This window comes from Lissotriton vulgaris, chromosome 1_1 (genome assembly GCF_964263255.1).
Source record: "Lissotriton vulgaris chromosome 1_1, aLisVul1.2, whole genome shotgun sequence".
NCBI lineage: Eukaryota > Metazoa > Chordata > Amphibia > Caudata > Salamandridae > Lissotriton > Lissotriton vulgaris.
Genome location: NC_141685.1, coordinates 999,520,683 through 999,536,921, shown reverse-complemented (window position 1 = coordinate 999,536,921; position 16,239 = coordinate 999,520,683).

The window sequence follows — 16,239 nt, the reverse complement described above, 5'->3', positions numbered from 1 at the left end:
ACTCTCTACTACTCTCTACTACTCCCTCTGTACTACTCACTCTCTGCTACTCTCTCTACTGCTCTCTACTACTCACTCTATACTCTCTATTACTCACTCTCTACTCTCTACCTCTCTACCTCTCTCTACTTCTCTCTCTACTAGTCTCTACCTCTCTACCGCTACCTCTCTACCTCTCTCTACATGCACACATATACACATATATATATGCATATATATGCATATGCATTTATATATATGTATGTGTATGTATATACATATATATACATACATATATAAACATATATAATCTGTATATCTATATAAATACAAATATAAATGCATGCATACATATACATATATGCATACAGATGCATGTTATTTACATGAAAGTTTAAAAAACACTAATAAAAGCAAAGCTAAAAAGCCACCTCATTACAAACAGAATGGCTTTAACTTAAACGAGGGCGAGATCTATTGCATTTTCAATGCTTGTTTACTTTGGTTTCATCAAGAAGGCATTCAGATGTGTCACACATTTGCCATAAATTCTGAATGTTAGCACTCTAGTTGCTCATTAGATCACTGTAGTAAAGCTACTGCTCACCAGGAAAGTCTGCTGCTGGTATTCAAAGTGCATGTTTCAGTCTGCATGTCAGAATTTTTTTAACGAAATAGAAGTGGATTTGAGAAGTCACTCAAAATGATCCCTAATTTTACTTTCTGAAGCACTAATCATACTTTCTATGGCAAAATGAACCCCCTCATGTTTTTCCTTTTTAAATTAAATGTTTTCAGACTTACCACGTCATTCCAATCAAGGTGGCTTCTGGTGTGCCATACTTTTGTCATAAGTAAGACTGTTAGCGCTCTAGTTGTTCTTTAGAACACTCTGGGACATTCTGTCATTGGGCTATACTTGGGCTACATCTGGGTGATATTTGGGCTACATTTAGGCTCTTTTGTGTCTGGTGGCCATCTTGGGAGACTGCATGTCAGAATCTTTTAATGAAATAGAAGAGGATTTGAGAAGTCACTCAAAATGTGCCCTAATTTTTCTTTCTGCAGCACTAATAATACTTTCTATGGCATAATATACCCCCTCATTTTGTTCCTTTTTAAATTAAATGTTTTAAGAGCTACCACTTTATTCCCATCACGATGGCTTCAGGTGTGCTATACCTTTGTAATAAGTAGGACTGTTAGCGCTCTAGTTGTTCTTTAGAACACTCTAGGAGGCTGCAGTAGAACACAAAGGAATCAACTGACAGTCTCTGTCCTTGTTGGATGTACATGTTTTACTGAGAATGTCAGACTTCATTTTCACATGACTGAGAAAGATAATGTGAATTTACAGAAAATATGCTTTCAGTTTAGCTTTGGATCCCCTTCCAAACCACTGTGGGAAAATCATGAGATATTAGTTTTCTTTCAAACATGATTCATGATATCACAGCAGAAGGCTTTTTCACATGGTAAAATCACCTTAGAACACACCACAATTCCTAAAATGAGTATGGTACCATTAACAAATGATTTATAATGTAACTAAAGTCCTAAAACCCTCTATTAACTACAATGCTTTTTAATGAGATGCTATCATGTATATTGGTCCCAAGATGACTGCCAACACTTTTTGGATGAAGTGCTGACAGCCAATCAGATCAGATGTGTGGTTAGGCTCCGCCCAGATATATATATTTTTTTGAACCTAAATTACTCAAAATCCACTGGAGCACATATCTTAAAACATAGCAAAGGCATATCGGGCTACCAGTCCCTACCATTTTGCCAAGTTTTGTGGAAATCCATTCAGCCATTCGGGCTAAAAGTGAGTCCAACCGCCCTATGGAAATTAACATGGGGAAAACAAGTTTTGGGACCCCCTTTTATCTCGGCCCCGGCTTGACGAATCCCCCCCAAACTTTCAGGGAAGGAGCAGAGCGCAGCGAGGCAAATTTAATGAACATTACAGACAGATTCCTCAACCGGCGCCAAAGTTATTCCCATTAGAATATTGCGGATTTCCTATAGAAAACAATCCTAACTATAACTACCTACTGGCGACCGTATATATATATATATATATATATATATATATATATATATATATATATATATATATATATATATATATATTGCAAACAAATGCCCTTAAGCATTGAAGGGGCACTCTCGTTAATACGGAGGCTGAGGAGCGGGACGAGCCGTCTCTGCGCAGCACCACACTTCATGTGCAAATTATGTTTGTTCTGTCGTTGCAGATCCTTCAAAGGAATGAGAATAATGCATCATAATTCAAGGCAATGAACCTACTAAGGATGTCACTAATACTCCCTGTGAGGGACTACAACTCCTGAGATGCTTTAATGAACACTGCAAAAAGCTCCGCCCTTGAAGGCGATCTACATAAAGGTTGAAAATTAACATGGTGAGCCGTCAATGCTTGATGTTTGCCTAGGAAGAAGAGGCGTGCAATGCCTCGAAACGCGTCGGCTTTTTAACTAAAAGACTGTTGTTGCAACGAAGAAAAAGACTGCATCAGGGCGTTTATTTGCTATATATATATATATATATATATATATATATATATATATAGTCAATGGCAACATTCTGCCACTAGGAATGCAAGAGGGGGATTGCTGTACTGTTCCTATGTGGAAGCGAGGGAGGTTTAGCTGGCATGACCAAAGGTGTAAAAGTGGCACCTTGGGGCATCCATTGTGTTGGATGTATTTGCCTCACACACCCCGAGGGATGTCATGCTTCATCATCGGCGTTTGCTCCTCGTCGGGGAGGCGGTGCAATCCCCGACGGGCTCACCTCAAGAGGGGCTCTTTGGCGGAGATCTTTTATCCAACAGCCTTATGGTGAAGTGGGGGTGTGTGGGCAAGAAGGTGTATGGTGATAAGCTGAGAGCTAAAATGTAACTGGGGGTACCGGAATTTACTTTATTCTGGGGGTCCCCTAGCTACAATTAAAACGTGGAACTAGCTTACTAGGTGTCAACACAATTAGGTTGAGTGACGCTGGTAAAGACTAGAGGTCATAAGTGGTCGACATGTTCCTCGCAGTGGGACAAGTTACCTGCGATTCTTCAGGACCATATAACAAGTGAAAGGAGTGTCAAAAGAGGGAACATGCTCATGTCATGTATGTAATGTGTGTTACCTCTGTGGAGTATCCTATGCCTAGACATAGAGAAAAGGAACAACACTGATTAATACATTATGCAAAAGTCATTAATGAACATCATGTCAATGCCAGAAGGTGGGGAATGAGTGGCATGCTGGCGATATTGTGAATTATTGAGCACAACAATTGCATGCCTGAAGACGTTGAGTGAGCAGCGTGCATGTGCCAGGCACACTCAGAGGCTGTGTGAAAAGGGGAGCAAGTGGTGTATCAGGGTGATGTTTAAAAGCAGTGATTAAAACAGCAACAATTAGGAGGGGTGTATTACCCTTTCAGACTTAATTCATATTGTAAGCACCCTTGAGAACATGTGAGTGCTGTATCATATTGCTTATGGTGAAAACCAGACAGGGAATCATACACCAGGTCAAAATCACACACTGGTATCTGACAAGCGCTGTACACACAAAGAAATGCACTCCCTACTCACCATTAGGTTGGGGACTACATGCCACATGAGGGTCGGCGGGAAGAGATATCAGGGAGGGCCCTTAGGTGAGGCTAGAGAAAAATATTAGAAGGTAAATAAAGCGGTGGCGCCGCTGTCCCAGAAGCGCTAATGCGTTTGAACCGCCTCATTCAATAAATGCAAATGCGGAGACTGTGCTCGTCCCGCTCGTTGGTTACACTCACCTCATCCTGCCTGTATCCAGGTTACGTGACCTACCCGTCCCCGCCGAGCTCGAGTAGATGAGAGAGCTCGGCGGTCGGGATTATTTAAACTAACGCGGCGATTTGCGTGTATTGCGCGTCATCGCCCTGGGGTAGGATCACGTGATAGCCGCCGAAAAGGCGGCGGCCATTTTGTAATGGTCATATCATGTGTTGGCGCTAATAGAGAGTAAGGATCTATTGGCTCATGTAGTTTGGTGACAGTACAAGAGCGCTGGTTTTCCGTAAGGAATATGATGTAGACGGACACACTTTAGCAGAGCTGATGTTTTATAAATAAAGTGTGTGTTAGAAGGAGTCAAAAGGTTGTGGACAAATTAAACACATGGCGGCCATGATGTAATAGGCAGGAGGTGGCTCATGAAGACAATTGCTCCAGACCCCAGGATTTATAGTTAACACATAGGTGGATTTAGGATAATGAAATCATATATTCTCCTAGGGTGTAATGCCCATAAGGGAAGGTGTTAGCAAGGGGTGCGTCAGGTAAACTGACTCAGAACTGTGCTAATAGAATGGTATTAGAGTGAATGCCAGGGAATTTCTTCATTCAGGCCATATTTATCAGAGGACAGGCGGTGTACCCATCTCTGCTCTTTACGGAACAGGGCGTTTTTAGGGCAGTTAGGGCTAGATTCTAGTACCACCCATTTCATAGAGTCTTCATTTTGGTTGAAGTCCACATAATGTTTGCACATTTTCGTATGGGTTTTCTTGCAGCGCAAATTACCGCGGTGTTCGGTAATGCGCACTTTGATAGCCCGGGTAGTCATACCGATGTATTGCAGGCCACATGGGCAGGTTATCATGTATATGCAATTCGATGTGTTGCAATTGGTATGGTGTCTGAGTTCCCAATTAAAGGTCTCAGAAAGCTGGATGTTTTTAAGTGTCAGGGTGTATTTACAGACCCCACACATGCCACAGGGGTAGTGGCCTGTCACAGGAGGTAGATGCCAAAGGGTTTGTTGGGTTTCTTTTCTGGCCACCTTCGGTCTGGTACTGATTAGAATGTCCTTAAGGTTCTGGGACCTTTTGAACGCGAATCTCGGTTCTTCTAGTATCAGGTCGCCTGTGTTCAAAATACCCCAGTGATGTTTGATCGTGTTCCTGATCTGGTTGGAGAGTGGGGTAAAGGTGGTTACGCAGGTGATTGGTTGGTTTTCGACCGGCACTCTTTCCCGTCGTTCTAGGAGGGCGTCCCTGTTATTATTCCTGGCCCGTTTTCTAGCTTTAAAGACTTCACTTTTCGGGTAACCTCTATCTAGTAGGTTCCTCGATAGGACTGTGGACTCCTTTTTATAGTCAGTTATGGCACTACAATTGCGTCTAATCCGTAGGAATTGGCCAAAGGGCAAGTTGTTGCGTAAGGACCTTGGGTGGTGGCTCTTGTAGTGTAGGAGGCTGTTCCTGTCAGTGGGTTTCCTGTACATAGTTGTGCTGATGGACCCTGTTCCCAGTTTTATAGTTAAATCAAGGAAAGAGATTTCGTTTGGTGAGGAGGCCATGGTAAAGTTCAGGTAGGGGTTCAGCTGGTTCACCCAAACAAGGAATGCTTCTTGGGTGGCTGTGGAGCCTTTCCATAGAATTATGATGTCGTCAATGAAGCGTTTCCAAAGTTTGATGTTTTCTCGGAAAGGATTCGACTCATGGTGTATATGTGTACCCTCGAAGTCCGCCATGTACAGACAGGCTACCGAAGGGGCAAAAGTACTGCCCATTGAGGTCCCCTGGGTCTGGTGATAGTACTTGCCTCTGTACTCAAAATAATTCTCGGTAAGGGCCAGTGTGGCGCATTCCATGACAAAGGTCTGTGGGGTGCTTGAAGTCCAGGGTTCCAGGCCTAGTCTTTCCTCGATGACCTCAAGAGTAGCCCTCTGAGGAATGTTCGTGTAGAGGGCTTCTACGTCAAGGGTCATCAAGAGATCTATTTCTCCTATGTCCTGGATGGTATCAAGAATCCGTAGTACATCCGTGGTGTCCTGGATGTAAGAGGGTATGGCCTTCACAAGCGGTTGTAAAAAATGGTCACAAAATTGTGACAGAGGCTCCAATACGGAGTCTATCCCTGAAACAATGGGTCTCCCTGGTACAGGTCTGGTGGCTTTATGGATCTTAGGCAGTGTATAAAAATAGGGTACCCTCGGGTCCTTTTTCATTAGGAAATCTGCCTCCTTTCTGGTGATCCATTGCTCACATTCCGCATTGGTGACCAAGCTAGAGATCGTGGTCTGTAGGCGTCTGGTAGGGTCATTCGGAATGGGTGTGTAGTATCTTTGGTCATTCAGTTGTCTATTGCATTCTAGCTCGTAATCCACAGTATTCATTAAGACCGTGGCGCCCCCTTTGTCAGCTTGTTTGATGGTTAACAATGGGTCTTCTGCTAGTGATCTCAATATGTCCAACTCATTCTTGGAGATATTGGAGTGTGGGGATCTTCGCTCCAGTTTATTGATGTCTTTTAGTACGGCCTGCTCAAAAGTCAACACTTCATTTGGGACCATTCCATTATGGGGTGTGAAGGTTGAGGGATTGTGTAACCCTGAGTCTGTCATTGGTTCACAAGGCTTACCTTCAAAGAAGGTTTTAAGTCGTATTTTTCTGAAAAATGATTTGAGTTCCCTGGTTTGTTGGAACGAATCGATCCTGGGGGTAGGTACAAAGCCTAAACCTTTTTGCAGTATCTCCTCCTCTCGCTCTGTGAGGAGCCGGTCAGATAGATTGACCACCAGGCTTATTTTGGTCCTGATCGGTTGGTGCTCCTGGTGTTCATTCCTTGGGGGGGTGTATCCTCCCATTGCACCCTCTTCTCTGGCCCGTTCCCTCTTTTTCGCCCTCGCCCTCTGCCCCAACCTCTGCCTAAAAAAGGAGGGTGTGTAGGGTTTTGGGGGGGGTTGTAGAGTGGAGGATATTGTTGGACAAAGGGTGGTTGAAAGTGGGGGAATTGTGGGTATTGCCAAAAAGGGGGACCAACTGGTTGCCCCTGGTTGGGGTAGTTCGGGAAGTTATATTGTCCCCGTCCCCTGCCTCTTTTGGCCCTCGATGGCATCTGAGCAGGATTGTTTTCCCCGCTACTATCCGACCCACTGTTGGAACCCCTCCTAGATGAGGTCGTGCTCGAGTCAGAATTATAGCTCGTGCCAGGGGGGGTATAATCTTCCCTTAAATAGGGATAGACCTTTTCCTTTGAAAACTTCTTTATATCTTTTTGAAGTTTAGCAAGCTTCTGCTCCATTAGATATTCTTGATGTTCCGCCATTTCTTTATTAAGTTCAGCCAGTTTTGTTTTAAAGCCCGGGTTTTGTACTGCGGTCTTCAAGGCAGCCTCTGCTGCTTGGATCTTAACTAGAAGGGCATCTGCTAAACGTTTGGCTGTATTGACGATCAGGATGAGGAGGTCGTGGGTGCACTTCCATGACACTTGTGACCATTCGATTTTAAATTGTCCATCCTCCCAAAAAATTCTGGGGAAATTTTTCACAATTAGGCCATTAGGTGCAATCTTGGCTTTAAAATATTCTGCCATCATGGTCCCGTGGATAGTTACACAAGTGTCATTGCAGCGACAGATGACATCCGAACGCTTCTGGACAACAGAGAAACAGCTGCCCTCATCCTACTCGACCTCTCCGCCGCCTTCGACACAGTCTGTCATAGCACCCTCATACAACGCCTCAGTAACGTCGGAATACAAGGAAAAGCCTTGGACTGGATCATCTCGTTCCTCGCCGGGAGAACCCAGAGAGTCTGACTCCCCCCATTCAAATCAGAGGCCACCGAAGTCATCTGTGGAGTCCCACAAGGATCATCACTCAGCCCAACCCTCTTCAACGTTTACATGAGTCCCCTCGCATCCATCGCGCGACAACACAACCTCAACATCATCTCCTACGCCGACGACACCCAGCTGATCCTTTCCCTCACCAAAGACCCTAACACCGCCAAAACCAATCTTCATGAAGGAATGAAAGAAGTAGCCGAATGGATGAAAAACAGCCGCCTAAAACTTAACTCAGACAAAACGGAAGTTCTCATCCTAGGATCTTCACCCTCTGCCTGGGACGACTCTTGGTGGCCATCGGCCCTGGGCACAGCACCCATACCCACAGACCACGCACGCAACCTGGGCTTCATCCTAGACTCCTCCCACTCGATGACCAGACAAGCTAACGCCGTCTCATCCTCTTGCTTCAACGTACACCGCATGCTCAAAAAAATCTTCAGTTGGATCCCCACCGAAACAAGAAAGATGGTCACCCACGCACTGGTCACTAGCCGACAGGACTATGGAAACACCCTCTACGCCGGAACCACAGCCAAATTACAGAAAAAACTCCAACGCATCCAAAACGCATCTGCCAGACTCATATTGGACATTCCACGCTAAGCTCACATTACCGGCCACCTGAAAGACCTCCACTGGCTTCCCGTCAACAAGAGAATAACGTTCGGTCTCCTCACCCATGCTCACAAGGCCCTCTACAAACTAGGACCCGAATGCCTCAACACACGACTGTCCTTCTACACACCCACCCGCCAACTAAGATCCTCCAACCAAGCGCTTGCCACAGTTCCGCGCATCCACAGATCCACCATGGGAGGAAGAACCTTCCTTGAAGATGGGCTTGCTCGCTTTACTTGCTCACTGGAATGCAGAGCAAGTATTACACCACTCCACTTTCAAAGAATATTTGACCTTGTTTAACCCCTGCATGTAAGGGACAGGCATAATCAATTTTGTTTATTTAATTTATTTTATAGCGCTATGTGTGCCAGTGTAGGGTGTCATAGCAATTTACATCATACTCACATATTGTATACAGTAAAGGAATCATGCACATGTGTACATCAATTCACAGGAAATGTCACATAACGCATTTAGGGTTACCAGGTGTAAAAGTAGAATATCTTACACTTATTGGAATATTTTAGGAGTACTTGGTCTGGTGCAGCATAGACAAGAATTAAAACATGAATTGGTTGGGGTGTGTGAACTAATGAGGCGTTATTACCACATAAAGAACCCCTTTTTAGCAATATCAAAATAAAGAAAGATTGATTAAAAATGAAATAAGTTTCTATGCTTTGCAGTATGCCTGCAGGCCTTTGATGCTGGTACATTGCTCACTGTGTTGCAGTAGAAGGATTATAACTAGAGCCACTGCAATTTTGTGATTTAGAGTCCATTGCATTTTCTGTGTAATTATGGATTTGCCGCATTTGCCACCAATGGGCTGATTATGAGTCTGGCAGTAAGAGAACCGCTGTCGGCATGGCGTCTGAAATCCCACTGCCTAGTTGGCGGTCTACCCACGGTATTGTGATGTTGGCTGTTTGCAGAACAAACCAGCGGGAGTACCATCACCAGCCATTCACCAACCACCTTAGCAGCAACATGGGGAAAGCAGCTTTCAGAGGGCGGTACAGACAAGTTCACCACTGTTGGAATTACGAGTTGACTTTCCGTCAAGCTGACCGTGGCGAGAAGACCGCCTGCTTCGAGTCAGGGGAATCGAAGGAATTGGAGTGCATACTCACCCATTTCCTTTTCTTCCCTCCTGTCTCCCATGTGAATCCCTCCCTCCAGGGCCCCCCTTCACAGCAGCATCTTGATCCAGAAGAAAATGACTCAGTTGGCACCAAAATCCAGGTAAATCCATTTTGCTATATTTGCTCATTGACTGGACTGGGCATATGTGGTCCAGACTCCAACAATGGAAAAGTACTGGTAGTAGGTATTTTTTCAAGTCTAATACATTTTTGCTTATTTAACACTTGTGAAGTCAAAATATACACACTTGCATTGACAAATATAAAAAAATCTTGTCCGCGGTCAAAAACACTGCTGTTGGCCGAGCGAAGACATCGTAATACGGCAGGTGGGAGAACGCTGCAGTCTTTTTGGGACTGTCCACCCTCCCACCCGACGCTATGGCAGTATAACAACCAAACTTGTAATCAGGCCCTACCTATGTCCATCATCTATAACATAATATTCAGATTTTAAGGAAAACAATTGTGTCTAGCTCGGTTGGTTTAAAAGTTGACAAAAGCTTAGCAACACGTGTTGCTGCGCATTGGAAGGCCCTTCTCAAATGTTGACTGGTCATCTATCAGTTGTTATTGCTGTATTTGATTGTTAAACTGATACTAATGGGGTGAAACGTTTACCCAGGCTGGAATGACAATGTTTTCAAGTGACAAGATAATGAAGCAATGCCATAAAAAAAGTTGTATCAATTTTCTTTTCTTGCCTCAAAATTTTGTGAACTCTTTCATATATTTTGGTCCTCCTTGCTGCATAATTCCAATGGCCCTAATAATGCCTTACTGGCACTATGACAGGCTGCCCCGGGACACCAAAGGTGGCTACCTGCGAGGGCGGCCATCCTTAGTGCCATAGGATGGCACGGACCCTGAGCGGTCTAGTGGTTGGCTGACGCGGTGGTCAGCCAGTGGATAACCTGGGATTCCCCACACGTGAGGTCATTTCCTGTCCTGGGGGAGAAGGGGGGGAGGGCTATATAGCCCGGGGGGCGAGGGTCAGGCGTCCTCTTTTGTTCCTGTGCAGCGGCGTGTAGGCCCTCGCCCCCCACCCCTGGAGAATCCCGCAGCGCGGATCAGGACTGCCCGGCGTTCTTTTTCCCTCCCATCCGCTTACCCTGCTCTTGGGCAGGTCGGGGTGGGGGGGGCTACTACTAATGAATTGTTTTTGTGTTGCAGGCGGAGTTACAGGGCGATCCAATACAGGAAGGTACAGAAGGGTACCCTCTACAGGAGCACCGGAAGGGTGCGTGAGCGATATATCCCCCAGGGAGATCCACGGTAAAAGGATCCTGGGGGACTGACGGCGCCCCGTTAGTCCTTCGGGCGGTTGTGGACCTGAGCAACCGGGGGTTGCCAACGCTCTGCCCCCCAAGGGGGGGGGTTTGAGTAAATGGGCGAACGAGAGGTTCGCCGGGGGTAGGGGTTAGACCTTCCGCCCCCCAAACTGATAACGCCCCTACGGTTTAACACCGTGGGGGGTTATAGCTCGGTCAGGTGGGCGGGTCGCGAGGGGCGGCCTGCTCTGGATCTCCCGTAAGTTAACCCACCATGTTGGCATAATGTATATGCTAATAAAACTGCAACAACTTTCTCCAACAACTTGTGTGATGTCGGTTATTGTGGGATGGGGGGTTGTATGTAAGCGGGTCTGGGCCGATATTGGCACTATAATGCCTTACTGCAAGTAACAAAAGGCCCTCTACAGGGGTGTAACACAGGACCCCGCAGCCCCTGCGGAGCGGGGCCCCCGCGCTCCAGGAGCCTCCTCACTCTAAGCAGAGAGACGGCGCCTGCAATTAAGCTTCTTCAGTTGTCGACAATAAAATGGTGCTCCTGCGCGCACGTACGGCCTCCCTAAGTTCCCATAAATTAAACTGTGCGCGCACGCCACAGTGACTCCGGCCTCTAAGCCACTGAGTCTTCCCTTTCTTTCTGTGTCGCTCCTCAGTGAAAACCGAGACTTCAAGAAACGGGTATTACCCTCTCTTTCCTCCGTTCGCGTATCTGCTCCCCTGTGAAATAGATCCAAAAAGAAAATCATTTTTGCTGGAAACGTTGTCTTTTTCTGGCATAAGTGCCGCCTGGGGGTGGTGAAAAACTGGGGGTGGGGGAGGGGAACTTCTCCTTTTTGAATCCCAGAGGAGTCTGAGGTGAAAATCTGCCCTTTCCCAGAGCACACACAAAGCCAGGCACACGTGCGGTGTGCACATAGCAGCACGGGCGCGCGCACAAACGGGAACTAACATGGGCACCCACGAAATAAACACCTTCCCCTTCATTTTCACTTGCTGATGTGCTGACCCCAATGGTTAGCAGGCAAAAGAGAAGCAATGTCACCAGGCAGGGAAAGCATTGAAAATGAAAGCCCCAAGTAAACTTAAGAGCGGATCCTAGGGCCCGTATTGTCTCAGCCAAACCTGCTGTATTTTTGCAAGATATGAAGTGAGTGCTCACTGCGGATCTGCTGAGCGGACTGGCAACCAGACTGCAGCGGCATTCCAGGCTTAACACATCGGCCCCTTCAGACTCGAGCCAAGGCATTCTAAGAATGAGACCCGTGCGGTGATCGACGCCAGGCACGTGAGAGAGATGGGTACACAGCAGACGGGTGCTGCTAGCTTGCCAGGATGCATGTAGTAAGTGAAATGCGCTTAAGAGGGGGGGGGGGGGCGGCATGCCCCACCCCTTATTGACACATTGTGCAAAACATATTTAAGAGGAGGCAAGCAAAACATGTAGTAATGTCCCAATTGTAGGTTCTCAAAGAGTGCTTGCCCCTTCTGAGATTTGAAGGAAGTGCATATATGGCAGGCAGTGTTTTTCCCTAAGAAGGTAGGGGCAACATCACTCTTGACACTGACATTTCTGTATTTTGGAAACTGGGTAAATGCACATGTATCTGTCAAATATTGGGCTTGGTGTATTTTAATTGCATTTATATGCAGCTTTCAAGCCCCGAGTGTCCCTGCACTGAAGTGCATTCACAGACAGGTAGCATGCTAATCACTGGGAGGGGCTTTGATGGAAGAGTGTGTGTCTGCTATGTGGCTTATTGGTAGCTGCTCAATGTCTTGCGTAAGGGCCAATATATTTGTTGCTGCACTTTGGAGTTGAATTAAGCAAAATGAAGTGAGCAGATTCCCACGCATTAGATGCTAATAGCTGAATGGGTAAAGAAATATGTGAGTGCAGTATGGCCCATATGGAAAGTGTTTTGGTGTTGTGCATGCATCCCATCTTTCAGCAAATGTGTAGCATCACATAAGTATGGGAGAAGGCGAAAAGTGTGAGGATTTGCCCGATTATGAATGTGGCAAACAGCCATCTTTTCAGTGATGACATAAAATCATTTCATATTGGTTATGGAACAGAAGAAATCTTCCAAGTGGTCTAGGCTTCTACCCTTTGGGAGGTGCAGTTTTACATCTTTTATTGTATTTTCACTGTGGCCTCCACCTAGGATCTGTACACAAGCAGCCCATAATAACGGGCATTTTACAGCAAGCCATGGCATATCCTCTGAGCAGTACCCCATGGGGAGGCAGGGAGCAATCCTTTAGAATGGATATTAGATAACCAGCCATGGTCTTTGTACTGAGGAGTCTACCAAGGAAACAACTAACAGTAATAGGCATCATACAACGGGCCACGAGGTGCTTTGAGCAGTCCACTCGGGAGTGTCTTGGAACCACTAATAGTAATGGACATTAACCCCTTCTATGCTCATGACGGAGCGGCTCCGTCATGAGCCTCGGTTGAGCTGTGCTCATGATGGAGCGGTTCCATCATGGCCCGCTCGGCGCGCCTGCGCGGCGCGAATTCCGTGCCTGCGCTGGACATTCCATTGAGCGTGCGGGGCCATGACGGAACCGCTCCGTCATGAGCACAGCACAACCGTGGCTCGTGACGGAGCGGCTCCGTCACGAGCATGCAAGCGCTGCTCGGCCCCCTGCCCCCTTAGCGCTGCGTCGAAATTCCCGCCGCAGCGAAGGGAATAAGTCCACCCGGGAGCAGCAGAAGAGCATTGTTAAGCCACCGCCATGGTATGTACCTGTGAAGTCCATTTAGGAGCCGCAGAGAGCAACCCATACAAATGCTCATTATGCAGACAGCCTTAGTTGTTGCTCAGAGGGCTCCACCCAGGTGTGGTAGAGAAGTAATCCATAGAACAGGTCAATAGACAGCTAACTGTGCTATGTGTCCTGAGGTGTTCACCCAAGGAGGGTGTTATAGAAGAAAACCCCCAAGAATAGGCTGGGTGTGCCCCCACCATGGTTTGATGTTGGAAGGTTCATCCAGAAGCGGCAGAGAATAAATCATAGGAGTGGACTATACAACCAGTCGTAGTATCTTCTCTGAGGAGTCCTCCCCTGGAGCGGCGAGGAGAAACACAGGAATGGTCCTTATAAAACCAGTCATGCTATAAGCTCTGAGAAGTTCCCCCACGAGTAGCAAAGAATAAAACAATAGGAATCTGCAGTATCCCTCTGGGCATTGTATATGCTTTGACAATCTATCGCAGAACAGCAGAAGAGCAACTCATGGGAGTGGACTTTGTACAATCTGCCATAATATGTTCTGAGGATTCCACCCATGAGTGGCAGGGTGCAACGCTTATTCAGTGAGTCATGATTTGTACCTGAGGAGTCCAACTATGAATGGCAGGGAGCAAGTCATAAGTATGGGGTTTAAACAACCATCCATGATGAGTGCACGCTGGAGTTAAAATCCTGGAGCAGCGGGTATCGACCCATAGGAATAAGCAGTATGCAACCAACCATAGTCTATGGTCTGTGGCTTTTAACAGCATCACATCGGAGCGTCCCAGTGGAGTGTGCAGCGTCGACAGTCACGGTATGTAGAATCTGAGTAGTCCCATGACTGTGGCAGGGATGCAATCCGTAATAAGCACATGGTGTGAACTCCGGAGTGTAGGCATCAATAAGTCGGAAACTACTGTTTAGAGAAATAGTTTAGATCAGAATAAAATAAAGGGTTATGAGAAGACAGTGGTTGAAGGGTATAGAATGGGCTAATGGGTCTGTGTATCTAACTGCAGGACGGAGGGAAGGTGAGGGGGACCATGGTGACTACCTCTAGCAGAGAATGGTGTGAAGTTGGGAGAGTTGAGGAGAGGCACAGGGAGGGGCTTGAGGATATGGCTAATGGAAACAAGCATTTGCAATGCAATAGTTCTCGCATTTACGCAAGTTTGTGCTACTCACATTACAAATGACAATGCCTTTTATTTTTGTATTTGTTTTTAAAATTTAAATAAAAGGCATTGTCATTTACAATGCCAATAGCTTAAACTCGCGTAAATGTGAGACCTATTGCATTGCAAATGCTTGTTCTAGGATGTTGTTAATTTTTTTTAGGTAGCATATTGCTCTTGTCTAGTGCGTAATTAGAACTGAGTCACATCCAGGTGTTTGTAGCGGGTCAGTGCAGTGCAAGTTTCTCCAAGTAGGGCAGTATGGTGTTCAGTGGGGGAGAGGATGTGGCGCTATGGTCCGATCTGCTGAAGTGGAAAAGGTGAACCAGGTTCAATCTTAATGACCAGGCTCCCAGACCACTCTCCTGAGTGAGCACATTCCTGTGCTACACCTTAGAAGGCGCCACAAGATCTTAAAAGCCCTGGTGTCTTAGCACCAGCAGGTGGACCCTAGCGGTGGCAAGTGTGGATTAACCTTGAAGGCCTGTCCACCACTATCCATGAAGTTCACCTCCAGTCTTGGGGAACGACCTATGAAGCATCACACCTTAGAGTGGCAGTGCCTCTGTCACTGAGGTCACAGGACCCTTGAGCAGGGTGGCTCTAGGGCAGTGAGACCGCACTGGGTGCTCACTTCAGGTGGGGGCATCTTGTTTGTAAGTATAATATGGTTTTAAAAGCACTTGCTGCCTCCTTCCTGGCCTCCAACATTTTTGGGCAACAATAAAAATGGCTTGATAACTCCAGTGATTAATGTTCTTAGAGAGAGATGCTGTTTTGTCTAGCAGAAGGATTGACTCATGAAAAGGAATGGCAGAGGTGTAATGTGCATGCTGCTAAGAACATGTGCCATGCAGATCGCAAAGTGCACATAATGTGAATGGGTCAGTGGGTTACTGCTTTTGTCAGGGAGACCCTATTGTTACTTGCAGTTAATAAGTTATAATCCTAACATAGAACAGTGAGCTATTAACTGTCATGTAAGAGCTGCATGCAAACTCCAAGGTATAAATTAGAGCGTTATGTTTTTTCCCCAGTCTTCGATTATCCTAATGTTGCAAAAAAGGGTACATTTGGTTAGAAATCAATTCTGAATATTAAAGAGAACCCCCAACCATGGTATTATGTGTTTAATTCTGAGTTTGTGTTTCTCCAGCCCAATCTCTATTAAACTATGCTGTCTACTAGTATGGTTGTCATGTGACTCCTACACCTTGTAGTCCTTTGTCTTATGTAACATTTCCTACACAGTGATTTACACACATATGAATGATTGTCTCTGTGTAATATGTGTGATGTAAATTGCTCTGACATCCTACACTGATATTAATGGTGCTGTACATTTTTTGATACTCTATTATTTTGACATGTTTACACATGCTAACAGTCACTGCAAAGATTTTTCCTTATTAGTACTAGTGGAACATACAACTGCAGCAGTGAGAAAGGTGACCAGTCAACCTTTGCAAAGGACCCTCCACTTCACAGCAGCACAAGTCACATTTTTTTGTAACTTTTGATGTGTTTGAGCTATAAACAATTTATTCGATCAAATTCGTCAGATTATGAAGCAGATGATGTATTATGTGGCAAATATGGCAAAGCCATAGTTATGTGGAAAACATTTGTAA